Source organism: Marmota monax, unplaced genomic scaffold (assembly GCF_021218885.2).
Source record: "Marmota monax isolate L192 unplaced genomic scaffold, Marmota_monax_Labrador192_F-V1.1 WCK01_AAM20220418_F8-fsc02205, whole genome shotgun sequence".
NCBI classification, from domain to species: domain Eukaryota; kingdom Metazoa; phylum Chordata; class Mammalia; order Rodentia; family Sciuridae; genus Marmota; species Marmota monax.
The window spans coordinates 4017-19021 of record NW_026693976.1 but is presented as its reverse complement, the minus strand read 5'-3'; the positions used below and the strand labels follow the sequence as shown (position 1 = coordinate 19021).

Genomic DNA, 15005 nt, shown 5'->3' with positions numbered 1-15005 from the left:
ACATCATTTACCCTGGGGTCAGAAACATCTGGTCTGGTGGTCTCCACCCTGATCTTCTTGCCTTTCCCTCTTATCAGGTGAGGACAGCCTCCCAGGGGCTTCACTCTGTTTATCAGGGTGAGGGGAAATAACTTGTTTGAGGCTATACTGGAGGGAAATGAAAATGGGCCAAGAGTTAATTCTGCCCTTCAACACAAATTAGATGACTAGTGTCTGCCAATGGTGGGTTTCTTGTGTATATTTCAGCCAGAAAGAACTCCAACACCTATTTTCTAGCTACTTCAGAACCAGGACTAACTCATTGGACCTAAAGGGTTCCTCTTCTCATTACATGAAATCTTGGAACCTAACATAGTGCAAATGAGAGACTCCAGCCAGAGTTCTTTATTCTTTTTAAATAATATGAATTTTGGATTGATGCACAATATCTTTCTTTTGATTAAGTGTTGCTAAGGATCTTGTCCAGTGCCTCACACAGGTGAGGCAAGTGCTTTCTACACTGAGAAAGAGATTCAGCCCATTTATGCAAATTTCCAAACTGCTTCTCCTGAGGCTTCACAAAAGAGAGCCCTGAGGCAAAGCACTATCTCCCCTTCAGGGGAACAGAACAATAGGCAAAAATAAAGTCATGCAAAGAGTTTTTGACAGAACTAAAGCTATGGCAATAATTTTTTTCTGCTGCTCATCCTGCTTAAGTATTAATCTATCCACTCAGGATTCTCCTCTGAAAGCCATACCTTTCACAGTGATTTATGAGTTTCACAGTGATGCTCAGCATTCTCTTCATTAAGCCTATAGATTGCCATTTCAGAGGGCTTGGAGCTGGTAAACATGTTTACACCTATCCATCAGCACCTTTCTGGTAGTTGCCAAATTTCAGGAAGAATAGAGGAACAAATAAATGAAGAAGGTCTTCCCCATCCACAAGACAAGCAGAATTCTATTCATTAGCCAGGATAAGTGTTGTGAATGTTTCCATTGGACAGAACACATCCACTGATGCATTTTTTGGTTTCTCAGTAGAATGACAAAGGAAGAGGGACATATCAGCATAAAAGTGTAGCCTTCAGCAAAAGGACTCACTACATACAGTCAATTCAAAATGCAGCAAGTGCTTATCCCTCCACATACCAAGGGAATATTAGAAAAAAAAAAAAAACACATATCCAAACACTCAACCAAACACACACACACACACACACACACACCCTTGGAGAGGGTCTGAATCCATCCAGTGTCACCTGACTGGTTGGTTATACTCTTGGTCATCTAAAATTTCCTCTCTTGTTTCAGTTCTAGTGTCCATAGACAAACTCACCAGAGTTGTCATGACCCAGCAGTGATTCTTTACCTTCATTCTCAGGAAAAGCCCCTCCTCAGTGCTTTCATGTCATTTTACCATCCACCGATCAGTAGATTCCAAGAAAGTATGACCCTGTAGTTGGTGAGTCCAAACAGATGAGGAGACTGGAACCATGTCTGGCTCTGGGTGCCTAGCTATCTGAATTCCAACTGCAGGGAGTTCCATTGCCAAGGAAATGAGGGGATGTCACTGAGTGGAAAGAAGTGAGATGAGGTCACTTCCTTGGCAACCAGTTTCTCCTAGCAGTTGTTTCAAGGGCCCCATGAGAAGGAGGTTGCACCCATATTCCTGTGACGTTTTAACAACTTGAAAAACTTATACCACACACCAGTTACCAAGTCTACAGACAGGCCTAGTTTTGTCCATCTTCCTTAGATTGAGAAGACACACTTGATTCAGACATATTCCCTTATTCTCTGTTAAATTATGACACAAAGAAAAAACCACCAACTCCAAATTTTAATCCAATTAAAGCAAGCTTATAATTCTGGCCAGGACTCTCTCTCTCTCCAAAACCTTGGGCTTGAGAACAGTATCTCAGCTCTCTAGGAGCATAGTTTTATAGGAGAAAATGTTGCAAAGGGGGCATCTTGTGAACTTACAGTTAACAGGATTTTGACAAGCATAATACCCCTCATGAAAATAAGGAAAGTTTAAATGGCTGGGACTTAATAGTGCTCTTCTTTCCAAATTAAAGACCCAGTGTGTACTAATGGTAGGTTCGTTGTGTGTATTTGATCCAAGGAAGAACTCAACTATTTATGTCCTATCTACTTCATGGCCAGGAAAAATCTCATTTGACACAAAGGGTTTCTATTCTCACTTCATGAATGTCACAAGTCTTACTAGATGCAGTTGACAGACTCCAATTTTTTTATTTTTATATTTTTATTTTGGAATGGATACACAACATATTTATTTATTTTTATGAGGTGCTGAGGATCTAAGTCAGTGCCTCACACATGTGAGGCAAAGTGCCTTACCCCTGAGGGACAGATGAAGTCCCTTCATCCAAATTTCAAAACTACTTTTCCTGAGGCTTCACGAAAGAGAGGCATGAGGCAAATCACTACCTCACATTTGTGAGAACAGAAAACTAGAGAAGAACAAAGCCATGGGCAGACACTTTCCACAGGACCAAGACTATGACAATTAATTACTTCTACTGCTCATTTTACTTGGATTTCTATCTATCCAGGCAGTGTTTTCCTCTTAAAACCTTACCTTTCACAGTAATTTCTGAGTTTCACAGTGATGCTCAACATTCCCTTCACCAAGCCAATAGAAGGCCATTTCAGGGGGCTCAGAGGTGGTATACATCTTCACACAAAACCACAAGCATCTTCTTGGTAGTGGCCAAATTTCAGGAATAATACTGAGACTTGTGAACATAGTAGGAGTTCCTCATCTGCAAGGAAACAGCAGTCTATTCATAAATCTGCCAGGATGAATGCTGGGAATGTTTTCATCATACAGGATATATCCACTGATGCATTATTTTTTCTTATATCTAGGATGACAGATGAAGAACGATGTATCAATAAAGAATCAGTAACTTTAGCAAAATGACTCATTAATAAACAATCAATTAAAACAAAAAAATATAGTTTTTCTTCCACATTCTTAGGTAGTATGAGATAAAACCCCAAGTTCAAACACACATCCACAAACATACATGAACACTCATACCCACACCCACACACCTGGAGAGGGTCTTTGTCTATCCACATTGTCATCTGATGGTGCCTTTCCCGTCTCAACTCTGGTCTCCTTGGGAAAACTAACCACAGTTGTCATGTCCCAGTAATGATCCTTGTACCTTCATTCTGAGGAAAGATCCCTCCTCAGTGGTTTCATGGCATTTGTCTATCCACATATCAGTAGATACCAAGAAAGTATGACTCTGTATGTGGTGACTCAAGACAAGTGATAAGACTGGGACTGTGTCTTGCTTTGGATGCCTAGCTACCTGGATTCCAAGTTCAGTGAGTTCCATAGTGAAGGAAATGTGGTGAGGTCACTTCCTTGAAAAGAGTGAGATGATATCACTTCCTTTGCAACCACTTTCTTTTACCAGGTGTTTCCAAGGGTCTCATGACATAGAGACTGAACCCATCTTCCTGTGACATTTTCACAAGCTGACCAAGTTTTACCAACACACCAAGGATCGGGTATCCAGACAGGCCTGGTTTTGTCCATCTTCACTGGATTGAGGAGATAATATCCCCTCATTTTGACTGACTCTCTCTCTCTCTCTCTCTCTCTCTATATATATATATATATATATATATATATATATATATATATATATATATATTATATATATACACACACACACACACACACACACACATACACCTGCTCAGAACCTTAAATATAGATGCAAGAATGATCCATGATCCCTGGGGAATATGAAGGAAATGATGTAGGGCATGAGAGGCCTAATATCATCTTCTAGAAGAAGAAATTTACTTTCTAACTTGAAATATTGAACCATTTAGATCATTAATCTACTATCTCCCTTTGTATTTTCTCAAGTAATGATTTCCTGATTCCCACTAGCATCACAGTCAAGTTCAGATTATGTGCCCATTGCAAAATTTACTCTATCACAGTGGCCTTTATATACTGGCAATATACTGTGAGGTAAAATAAGGGCAAAGCTGTATATATCCATTTCATTCTTTACCATTTAACCATCACCACTATCGTTTCAGAATATTTGTATCACTCCTAAAAGAAACTCCAGGCCCATTAGTCATCATTCTCAATGTCTTCTACTCTCAGCCCCTAGTAACTACTAATCTATCTTCATTTCTATGGATTTGTTTACTTTAAACAGTTCACATAAATTAAATCATATAACATATGACCCTTTGTGTCACAGTACAGGAACAAAATAGGGCCACAATAAATATTTGCAGAATCAATGGAGAAGCACTATTGGAAGAAAGAATTTATAGTCTAGGAAGAGATCTCAAAATTTTAGAGGTAGGAGAAACTTTAAGTGTCATCTACTCCAAATATTTAATTTTCTAGGTGAGGAAATCTAGATCTAGAAAAATCCTTGACTAACCCAGGGACAGTCAGCTATTTAGTGGCAGAATTGTGACTTAAAAATACAAAAAAGTTTAATTCACAATGTAGGAGTTTTTCTAGACTGACTCTTCAAAGTAAAAGTTCCTTTTTGCTTTCACCTCCTCTACTATGATGCAGTGACCAGTAAGTACCTCACTAGGTGTTGGGCTTGTTTACTTGCTTGTGTCTAAACATGGTTGGGTTTTTTCTGGCATTTTAAAATAAGCCTGCTTCAAGAAAAATACCCAAATCATTTTCTCAAAATAACCAAGCCACTTTTAATCTCTTATATTCTGTTGCTACTGTTGCTTCTCCTCACTTTGAGCAAGGGTTTTGTGGAGGTCTCTTACTAAAGAACAAGGCGTGCTTAATTTTGAAATCTCACAAGATGATAGCCCAAGGAGGTGAGTTCACACATTCTCAGAGGATAGTTCTTATGTATACTATATCATTTTGTTCTGATTCATTATCTTAAAACTGAAAAGATTTTCCAACTCTGGACTTGAAGAATACAACTCTTTCAAATGTATTTTGCTTATGTATTTGTTTGCATACTGGATCCACAAACATCTGAAACTTCACAGGGCATCCATATCATTTACTCTTGTTTGGTATATTGTCTCTCTGACAAGCATTAATGATCTTATTGAGACTCAAGATTTTTGTATGGGGAAAAACATTCACTCCAGGCTTATCTCTTGACCTACATCTCAAATACTCTATTTTAAATGGTGGCACAATTACTATTTTAACCCTTCTGTGTGTTAATCCAAAACAAAGATTAACCAGTTGTTGTTTTGTTTATTGAGACCTAAACTACTCTTTTCCCCCCATTCCAAGTGAAACAAAACTCAGTTTTTTACGTTTGTCCAAAAAAGTCATGCTTGATACACTAAGGATTTATTTTTTTATACTAAGAATTTCTGCACATTTCCCCATAGTTTTCATGGGAAAATCCCATGAACTGAACTATATCCAACACAAGAATTCTGAATTTCAACTAGATGACCTTCTTTACATATATATTATACGAAAGGTAACTTTGCTCAAAGGGAGTGTATGTTAGGAGAAATGGGTTGAAAGATTAATAAAGCTCAAAGGAACAGAGACTTCCTCTAATATTAATTTGACCACTTTATTTTAAATGGAAAAGTGAACTTAGTGAATAAAGGAAAGTCTTTTCATAAAATAGTATTAGAACAAGAGGACATCCCAGGCAGAAAGGGCGTGGGTGAAGAAATAAAGGGGAGGGGAAGAAACAAACCTCCCCCTTAAACTCCAGCATGTACAAATATTAATTCAAAATGGATCTTGGTTCTGGCATGGTGGCACACACTTGTAGTCCCTGCAGCTTGGGAGGCTGAGATAGGAGGATCATGAGTTCAAAGCCAGACTCAACAAAAGAGATGTGCTAAGCAACTCAGGGAGATCCTGTCTCTAAATAAAAAATACAAAAATAAGGTTGGGGATGTAGCTCAGTGGTTGAGTGCCCCTAAGTTCAATCTCCAGTACCAAAAAAAGAAAGAAATAAAGAAAGAGAGAAAGAGATAGAGATAGAGAGAGAGAGAGAGAGAGAGAGAGAGAGAGAGAGAGAGAGAGAGAAGAAAGAAAATCATGAATTTAAAAGTAAAACATAAAGACATAAGGAAAAAGAAAGTGAGAGGAATTTTCTTTGCCAAAGTTCACCCTGTGACTTAGACTTGTCACAGAGCTTGTTTTAATAAATTGTTATTCACTAGTTTAACAAATTCCATTTGTCCCTAATAATTCTGATACTCCATGCTCATTCAGAGAAAATGGTTTCCACTAGTAGCTGATTATTTGTTCCTGTTCTTTTGGTCTTGAAAGATCTTTTCCATGCTACTTCAATTACTCATTCTGCATTCACTAGACCACTGCCATGTGCTACACATCCTGCAGGATTAGAAGCTGAGGGACTCAGAGTCAAAAGGTGAAAGAGTGGGTTCTCATTCTAATGAGATTTAAAATCCCTTTAGGAATAACAACAAAGCTTTTCCTAAGTTTTCACCAGGTGAGCACAGCCAGTGAGTGCTCTGCATACCTGACACATTTTGGTGATTGGCCAATCTTGAGTCCTGCTACACTGGCTAACCTGGCCAGTTTGAAGACTGAAGTCCACAGAAGGCAAATCCTCCATAGGGTGAAAGAGGAACACAGGTTATTCCGGGCAGGGGGGAGGGAGTTTTGGTGGCTCATTTCTTGAACTGCATCAGGCACTGGTTATCTCAGCCTCCCAAGCTGCATCATGCCAATGGCTGGAGAGAACCTGGCCAGGTCAAGAAAATGCCCCAAGCTCCACAGGTGCTTCCTCCTAGTGCACAGCTCCTGGTTACCTGCCTCAGGACTAAATATGCTGCTGTGTCCTCACCCAGGCCCATTCCTGCAGCATCTCAAAAATGAATCTTAAAGTTGCTATACAGTGGGATGTAGATGTTGCACTGCATTTCTGTTTCCTTCTCCATACCCTTGTAATGTGTGGAATTTTTCCTTGTGGAAAGTCGGGGTGTCACCTATAGCCTCCCCTATCTCTCTTTCTCTGCCTAGCATTTCCTCTTGTCCTCAGAAAAGTTTGAACCCCAGAAAAAAACTTTAAAATTAAAGTCTCAAGTAAGAGTGGAAAAACTGTTAAAATAATAAGCTTTGGACTAATAATGTCCAAGTGACCTTTCTCCAGAGACCTGGGCTCTGGATAGTGCTCACCTAAGCTGGTAGATGCCTCCCTCTCACCTGGGCTCCTGAGGCCTTTTCCAGCCCAAACTGCCTCAGGCTCATGAATAATCATCTAGGCCTTCCTGGGTGGGGCAACACTTCCTCATGAATAATCATCTAGGCCTTCCAGGGCCTGAGAGGCTTCCTTGTGAATACTGTAGTTTCTTTCCACTGGTTTATGGAGCGGAGGTGGAACTCAGCCTTGTAAATGTGCAAAGCAGGGGCAAGTGGCAGATAGAGCTCCACCTCACAGCCTGGATCTAGCACAGGCTCTGGGACCCTCCAACTCCTGCTGCACTTCAGGGCTTCAGGGACATGCACAGGAGCTCCTGATGCCTCAGGAGTCATGAGTCACCAAGGACCTGCACCAGGTTCAGGGTGCCTGTAGAAACTTGCACCCCAGTTGTGTCCCTCCTGGGCAACCTGTAGGAAAGGATAGCCTCCTAGAGCTTTCTGAGGTAGTGCCTGCCTGCCATGGTGAGGCACCAGGCTGGGCATGGGCTGCTGTGTTGGGGTCCCAGAGAGAGCCCAGGCCAGCAGAGGGCAGCAGGGTTCCGGACAGGATGGAGCAGCAGGGCCAGGCTCTCCTCACAGCATTTCTTGTGTGTCCAAGTAAATATTTTGCACCCTGTAGCACTTCCTTCCCTAAACTCCCTTTAGCTTCTGCAGTGGGATTCCGAGACAGTGAAAGAAAGACTGGGGGCTTCTTGACACTTGGTTTTATTTTGTTCCTGAAGTAAAGGGAAAAATGATTCAAGCTGCTGAGAACAAGAATTAGAACAAAATGAATGATGTGTAGCTAGCAATTTATCCTGGCCTTCATGCAAGCCAAAGTTGCATATCAATGTCTAGCTCCTTTAAATTGGTCTTTCTTGATTGGCAGAAGGATCTCCATGTGAGTCATGTGCTTGCAGAAAAGCCTAAGGTTTAATAAACTGGAACAGGAAATGACAGGGGCTGTAAGTGACTGGCTGCTGCTGCCTGCTTGAATGCCCAGCTGAACCTCTACCCCTCTGAAGTTAAGGAAAAGAGCTCACATTTTATTCTGGGATACTGCCTTGGGTAAGAAATTTTTTATAATCAAGATTGTAAAGAAAAGATTAAAAAGAAATTATTTATTATTTTTGAAGTAGGAACTGACATTTTTGGTGAAAGTAGACAAATGACTCTATGCCAACTTAGAGTCCAAAGAACAGGGAGCAAAGTAGGTAAAACAGTCTGTCTCATTATAGAATTTGAATTTCTATTGCTTATGAGGTCGAAATTAAAAAAGAAAGGGGTGGAGAAAACCATAAGAGGTCCATGGAGGATTGTGTTAGTTGCAGAGCAGGCTGAACAAATGTTAGCTGCAGGGTGGGCTGAAAACCCGACCCTCATCCATCTGGTTTCTTATTGCTTGTTTGCCTCAAGTCTGAACACTCAACCCCACTGGAGGCTGAACACTCGACCCTCACCTGTCTGGTGCAATGGAAACCTACATCTAGCCCCTGCCCAGTCTGCCTAAAAGCAGAAGATAACACCCTTAGCAACTGCTGTATGATCCAATCACTGTATGCCAACAAGGCAGCTTGCAGGCCCAAAGACCCCATTAGATTTTGGCTATAAAAACTCTCTCCTGCTGGGCTCCTCTCTCTTGCTCTCTCTTTCTTCTCTCGTTTTTGCTCTCTCACTCTCCCTTTAATTCTCTTTCTCTTTCTTCCCTCTTTTCTCTCTCACTCTCTTTCTCTCTCACACTTTGCTTTCCTCTCTCCCTCTTGCTGCTGCTGCTGCTTCTTCTTCTTCTTCTTCTTCTTCTTCTTCTTCTTTTCTCTCTCTCTCTCTCTCTCTCTCCCTTTTCTGTCAGTCAGACACTGCCACAATAAAGACCTCTTGGCCACTCTGAGTGTCGTGGTCACTTTCCTTTCAGATTGCCATACACCACCTCCAATCACATCAGTAAATAACCACTTTAAGTTTCATATAGTTTGGTTTCTACTTACAACCCCATCTCATCTAATCTCATTAGAAATACTGCTAAAAGGAGAGGTTGGTGTGAAGCAGTAATTCAAATTGTATATTTTACCTAGAGTGATTTTCATTGCTTGGCTTAGAACTCTTAATTGCAGATTCTGGAGAAAGACCTGAAGTACAACCTTATCTCCTCTACTAGAGGTCCAGTGCTTGGAACTGCTTCTCTGTTAGGTATAACAGCAATTGAATTTTTCAACGAATTAACTAGAATGCTGTTAGTGAGTAACTACCCTATGCTACCCTTGGAGAAGGGCTTCCCCAACATAAAGTATCCATCCCTTCTCTCTCAGCATATGGTTATCTACATGATAAGATATTATCTTTCTTTATAAAATTTTACTAATAGAGGCAAGAGTAATTAATGTACAATATAATTTCATTTTTTAAAATATGGCATCAGCAGGTTTGATTTTATCTGTGGTCTTTCTTCTGGGCTTGTAGATGGCCATCTCCACTGTCTTCCCATGGTCTTTCCTCTGTGCATGTCAATATCCTAACTTGCTCTTCTTATAAAGACATTGGCCATATTGCATTAGGGCTCATCATAATGATCACATTTTAACTTGGTTATCTGTTTTTTTTAATGTTTTAGAACTTTTATTTTTTTAATGTGGTGCTAAGGATTGAACCCAGTGCCTCACATGTGCTAGACAAGTGCTAGACAAGTGCTGTGCCACTAAGCTACAGCCTAAGCCCTTAACTCAATTACATCTTTAAGCACATTATCTCTAAAAGCATCCATACTCTGAAGAACTGAGGTTTAAGATTTCACTTATGATTAATGAGAAACACTTCAACTCAAGGCTATGTATTATAACATCTTAGTTTACAGCTTCAATGATATCTGATCGGCCTTATGAGAGAAAACAGAAGAAAGTTTTGCCATATTTTGTGATTGTATTTAAGGTCACAATCTTCCAGTTTGTGAGTCCTTGCCATGTGCTGCTGGACAATTTCCATTAAGCTGGTAACACATATTCTGTTACTTGTAGCAACACATTTGATTTTTTTAAAAGTAAATTCTGTATCAATTGATATTAGTTTTAAATGTAAATGGCAATGATGGCCAGTGAAAAATGTTTGATGTGAATTACACATTTTTTTCATTTAAAATTTGTTAAATAGGGAGGTTACTGGGCTTATAAACTAGGTTGGCTCCACATGACCCAAGTACTGCAGGTTCTTTTTATATTGTTGATTATCCACCAGGGATCCCATTTCTAAGGTTGATGTTATGTCTGCACTTCAGCCATCTTCTTTCAAAGATAACGTTGGAATCATCATACACTTCTTCTTTTTATCACCTGCCTTATTTTAGTAATACAGCTACAAATAGAAATAATGGAAGCAGACATTGATTCCCTTACTTCTAGGTTTCCAAATTCCCAATGAAGAAGAGGAGGTGAATATTGACTATTGGAAGGTAACTGGTGGACTCAGATACACCAAAGTTATAAACATAAGGATAAGAGAGAAAAACAATGAATATCCTAATGTTAGGATTACCCAGAGTAAATTTAAGGCATTAAAGAAAGAGAAAGGCTTTTAAGGCATTCAAAAAGACAGAAGTGAAGAAAATAGCTTCAAATGGAGGACAGACAAGAAAAGTAACTGAAGAAAATTTATCAACCATTATCATCCTCTGTCTATTTAAATAATCAATTATTATTGTCCCATTATTATTCTCCACCTATTATTGTCCTTTACGTATTACCTCTCCAGTACATTTTTTTTATGCTTTATTTCTCCCTTTTGGCAGTTAAAAACTGAACAGAAAAATGATTTATTGTGACACTATTAATTTGGTTCTTTTGGTTTCCATTTCATATGACACAGGCCTTTAATTAAGAAAAGTTTTAAAATACTTTTAAAAATTTTTAAAAATTAGATGAAAGAATTCATACCAAATATATGAAACAATCATCAATACTAAGTGAGGGTCTGTTATCACTAATTTAAATTCTATGGTGTTCAATCTAGAAATAGTGTAGGACAGAGATGAGAAAAGCTAAGACAAAAGGTCAAGAATGAGGTCAAAGATGGGATACAGCTGGGACTCTTGGAAAGACAAGCCACACATTCTCACTTACTATTTCTTCTACTCCTCTTGTTCTCTTATGGCACTTGAAATGCTGAAATCCTCTAGGGAATGGCTTACCCATCTCTTTTTTTAAGTCATAACCTGTAAAACAGGATACATTGGTCTCATATCTCTTTGTGTCAATGTTACCACATTTACATCATCAGCATTGGCATTTCTACTGGTCTTTGGAATTATACACTGAAGCGCTTACATAGTATTCCCATTTAAATATGTTAGAGACATCTTATATTTAATATATCTGAAAGAAATATCTATGATTCTCAGCTCCAGCTGATAAAATCTTTCTCAGTTGTTTTAGTCCAGGACCTCAGAGAAATAGTCCTGATATGCAATTAAATATGAAAGAAAATTATTAGGGCATATTAGTTTCCTGTGTTTGCTGTAATAAAAATCCAATTTACTCCTTAACAACCATGGAAGACAGAAGTGAGCATCAATATGTTGGAAAGGCCACACTGCCTCCACATTCTGTAAAGGAAATTTCCTCCCTTGAATATTCCAGTTTCTTTGATCATTGAACTTCCTCATCTTTCTTGGATTGTAGTCACACTACACCTATATCTCCCTCTGTGTTCACATCACATCCTTCCCTTCTTTATATGATCTCATTTTCTGTTATATCAAAGATTCTTCTGGCACACCCATATAATATCACTTTTCATTGGGTTTAGGTCAGACAAAGATAATCCAGAATGGTTTCTTAATTGAAAAACCTCAATTTCATCACATATGCAAAAATTCTTTTCTCAAAGAAGTTAACATTTACCAATATCAAGGTTTGAGATGAAAAAAATATCTTTATGGAAGTGACAATTCAACCTACTCTGGCCTCTCAGAATTCATGTGCATCTTATGTGCAAAATATATTTAATCAATCCTAACATCCCCAGAAATCTCAACCAGAATCTCATCTCTGTATCATCATCTCTATATCATCATCTCTGTATCATTAGCTCAAAAGTTACAACTCATCATTTAACTCATTTAAATGGGTGAAACTCTGGATATAATCCAAAATCAGATAAAATTACTCTCCACTTGTGGACCTATGAATCTAGAAAGCAAATCATTTGCCCTCAAAATTGATGGTAGGACTGATATAGCATATATATTCCATTTCAGAAGAAAGAAATTATATGTAAAGGAGGTTCACCAGTCCTAATCAAGTTCAAATCTAGCAAGAAAAATTTTGTTAGGTTTTAAGGCCTGGAGGGTAATCTTTGACTTGCAGCTCCCCTCACTAGACTCAAAGATGGCCCCCAGGCCTCAGATTCCATTTAGTTTATTCACTCTTCCCCTTGCTCCACAAGCATCTGCCTTAAAGTCCATTCTGCCTTTTCCTTAAAGGGTCATACATATTTGCAGCTTAATGGCTCAACATCCTTAATTCTTGCCTTCAGAATTTTGGAAGTCTAAGGGTTTCTAACATATGCCTGAATTTTGTTTTTGTTAGCCCACATACAAAAAAATCTGGTTTTATCAGTGCTATTTCGGAACTAAACCATTCTCAAAAATCTGCTTGTCTGTCTGTATGCATCACAAAGATACACATTATTAGAAAGGACAGCTCTCTACATAGCTTTCATGCACCATTTGTAGTTTTGGCTTCTGATGAAATCTTTAAATAGATACATGATTCAAAATTTTCCAGCATAAAGTTGACCAGATTGACTTTTTTATGATTTTTGTTCTTGTAATTTTATTAACAATACATAAATATTAATGGACAGGCACCACCAACTTGACTGACCTAAACTAACTATCCTGTGGAAAAAGTGTTTTCTATATTATCCATCTTACCAATGATTCTTCATAAGCTGGTTAAAAATGTCATGTTGAACCCAAGTTTATATAATAAATAAGTTTAACTTTTACAATCAGCCACTATATCTATAAAAAACAAGCAGACAACCAATGACACATTTCTTCAACTTTTTAAAACACTTGCCCAAGTTGCTTGCTGCAATTAGAAGTACATGGCTGACAAAGAAATATGAGATAAAAAAATTCTGTGAAACTGTCCATCATTAATGCTTTTCTGATAGGCAGGACTTATACTGATGTATCAAAAATACATTTTAAAGAATATTGGAAAAATACCCTTGCTTATTTATTTAATTTCTTACCCCTTAAATGTCCACATTAATAAATCTTACAGTCCATTGAAACATCTTAACATGTGAGTTATGCAATGTTCACCATGGCAAAGGGCAGATCAAGAGCCAAAGGCCTGGAAAGCTGAGAAATGCTACACATTCCTTTCTGTCTCTGCTTTATTGACTTGGATACAAATACATATGCCTGGAAACAAAAGACAGAACCTTTAAGTATTTCTACAGTGATAACAATTAGCTTCCCCCTCAAATAAAAGTAGCCATGCTGTCTAAGTCCAGCCACACAGAAAAGAACAGGCAGCTCCTGGAATGTCAGCAGGGGTCCTCAGATGTGTCTCAGGTCGTGACACAGGTGGTCATCTCCACTGTCACGCAGCCCAGGGGTCGGAAGTGGATATTCTCACACAGAAGACAATCTGGTGGCTTCCATCTCTACAGCCTGGTTTGTTCCAGTATTTAAAATGCATTTCAGTGGGCCACCTGCTATACTGAACATCTCCATCAGATGACATCAAGGGCATCAGTAGATCATCACCCTGACTGCATGTGAGCAAAAGGCTTGTCTTTGCACAAACTCTGGACAATCCATCAGCTGAGAGAAGTCTGTCTGTGGCACACTTCTGGGAGGAGGGCCCTGGATTGGCCACTTTTGTGGTTCTATCTTCTCTCATTTTCTCATCCACAACTTCTACTTCTGTGCTATCCTTTAGGGCCTCTAAAATGAGATTAAGGTATGTGGTGAGAGCCTGAACACAGTGAAATCCAGCAATCAGTGAAAAAGGCAAGAAACCTTGTTCATCCATCTTTCTCTGAAGAAAGAAGTCATGTTCCAAGTTTTCTATACTGAAGTAATATTCAATTCAATGCTTAAATACTCTTTAAGCAATGCTTCTTCTGCATGATACACCTGTACTGTCCTCATAGTAATACATCATACTGGCATTAATTTCTGTTTGAAATGGCTGATCTGTCCTTTCACCATGTTCTTGGTAACCATATGAATAATCAAAGTGCACTCGGGGGTTTCCTCCGCCTCATCCTGTTCCCTGTCCTGGTCCTCTTCCTCAATCCCTGAAAGAACATCAAATATTACCCCCTCACTCTGCACACTGGACAGTTCATCTTAATCATCTCTTTTTTCTCTGTCTCGCCCCCAACTTCATGTGTTATGTCTCCTGTTATTATGGGAAGACATATTTGCTTCAGTTTGACACCGAGAGCTGTTGCAGGATCCAGGTCTCTCCTGACTCTCTGGTCTGTTACTCCTCATTTCAACCTTCTCTCTCCTTTTTTCCTTTTCTAATTTGTTCCTTCTTATTTCCTTGGATGACGACACACTCTGAGACTGCAAAACGGTTTTTCCAGTGCTCAGTAACTCTCCTCGTTTTGGCCAGTTTGCCATATCGCAGAAATCACAGGCCATATTGGATTTCCTTATCTAGAGTTTTCCTGCGTTTATACTGAGTTCTGCCTGCAAGGTCTCCAGCCCGGGCTGCAGTGCCCGGTAATGGTGAGAGACAGGCGCTCAGGAGGCTTTTTGGTCCAGAGGTTCTCCTTGGGCAGTGGCAGCCTCTCCTCAGGGCTCCGGCCCAGCAGCTCCTGGGTG

At 39.2% G+C, this 15005-nt stretch overlaps 1 pseudogene; it reads right to left on the bottom strand.

The window, feature by feature from the left end:
* Window positions 1-13919: 13919 nt before the first annotated feature.
* Window positions 13920-14801, bottom strand: LOC124106408 (la-related protein 1B-like; annotated as a pseudogene).
* Between the last annotated feature and the right edge of the window lie 204 nt (window positions 14802-15005).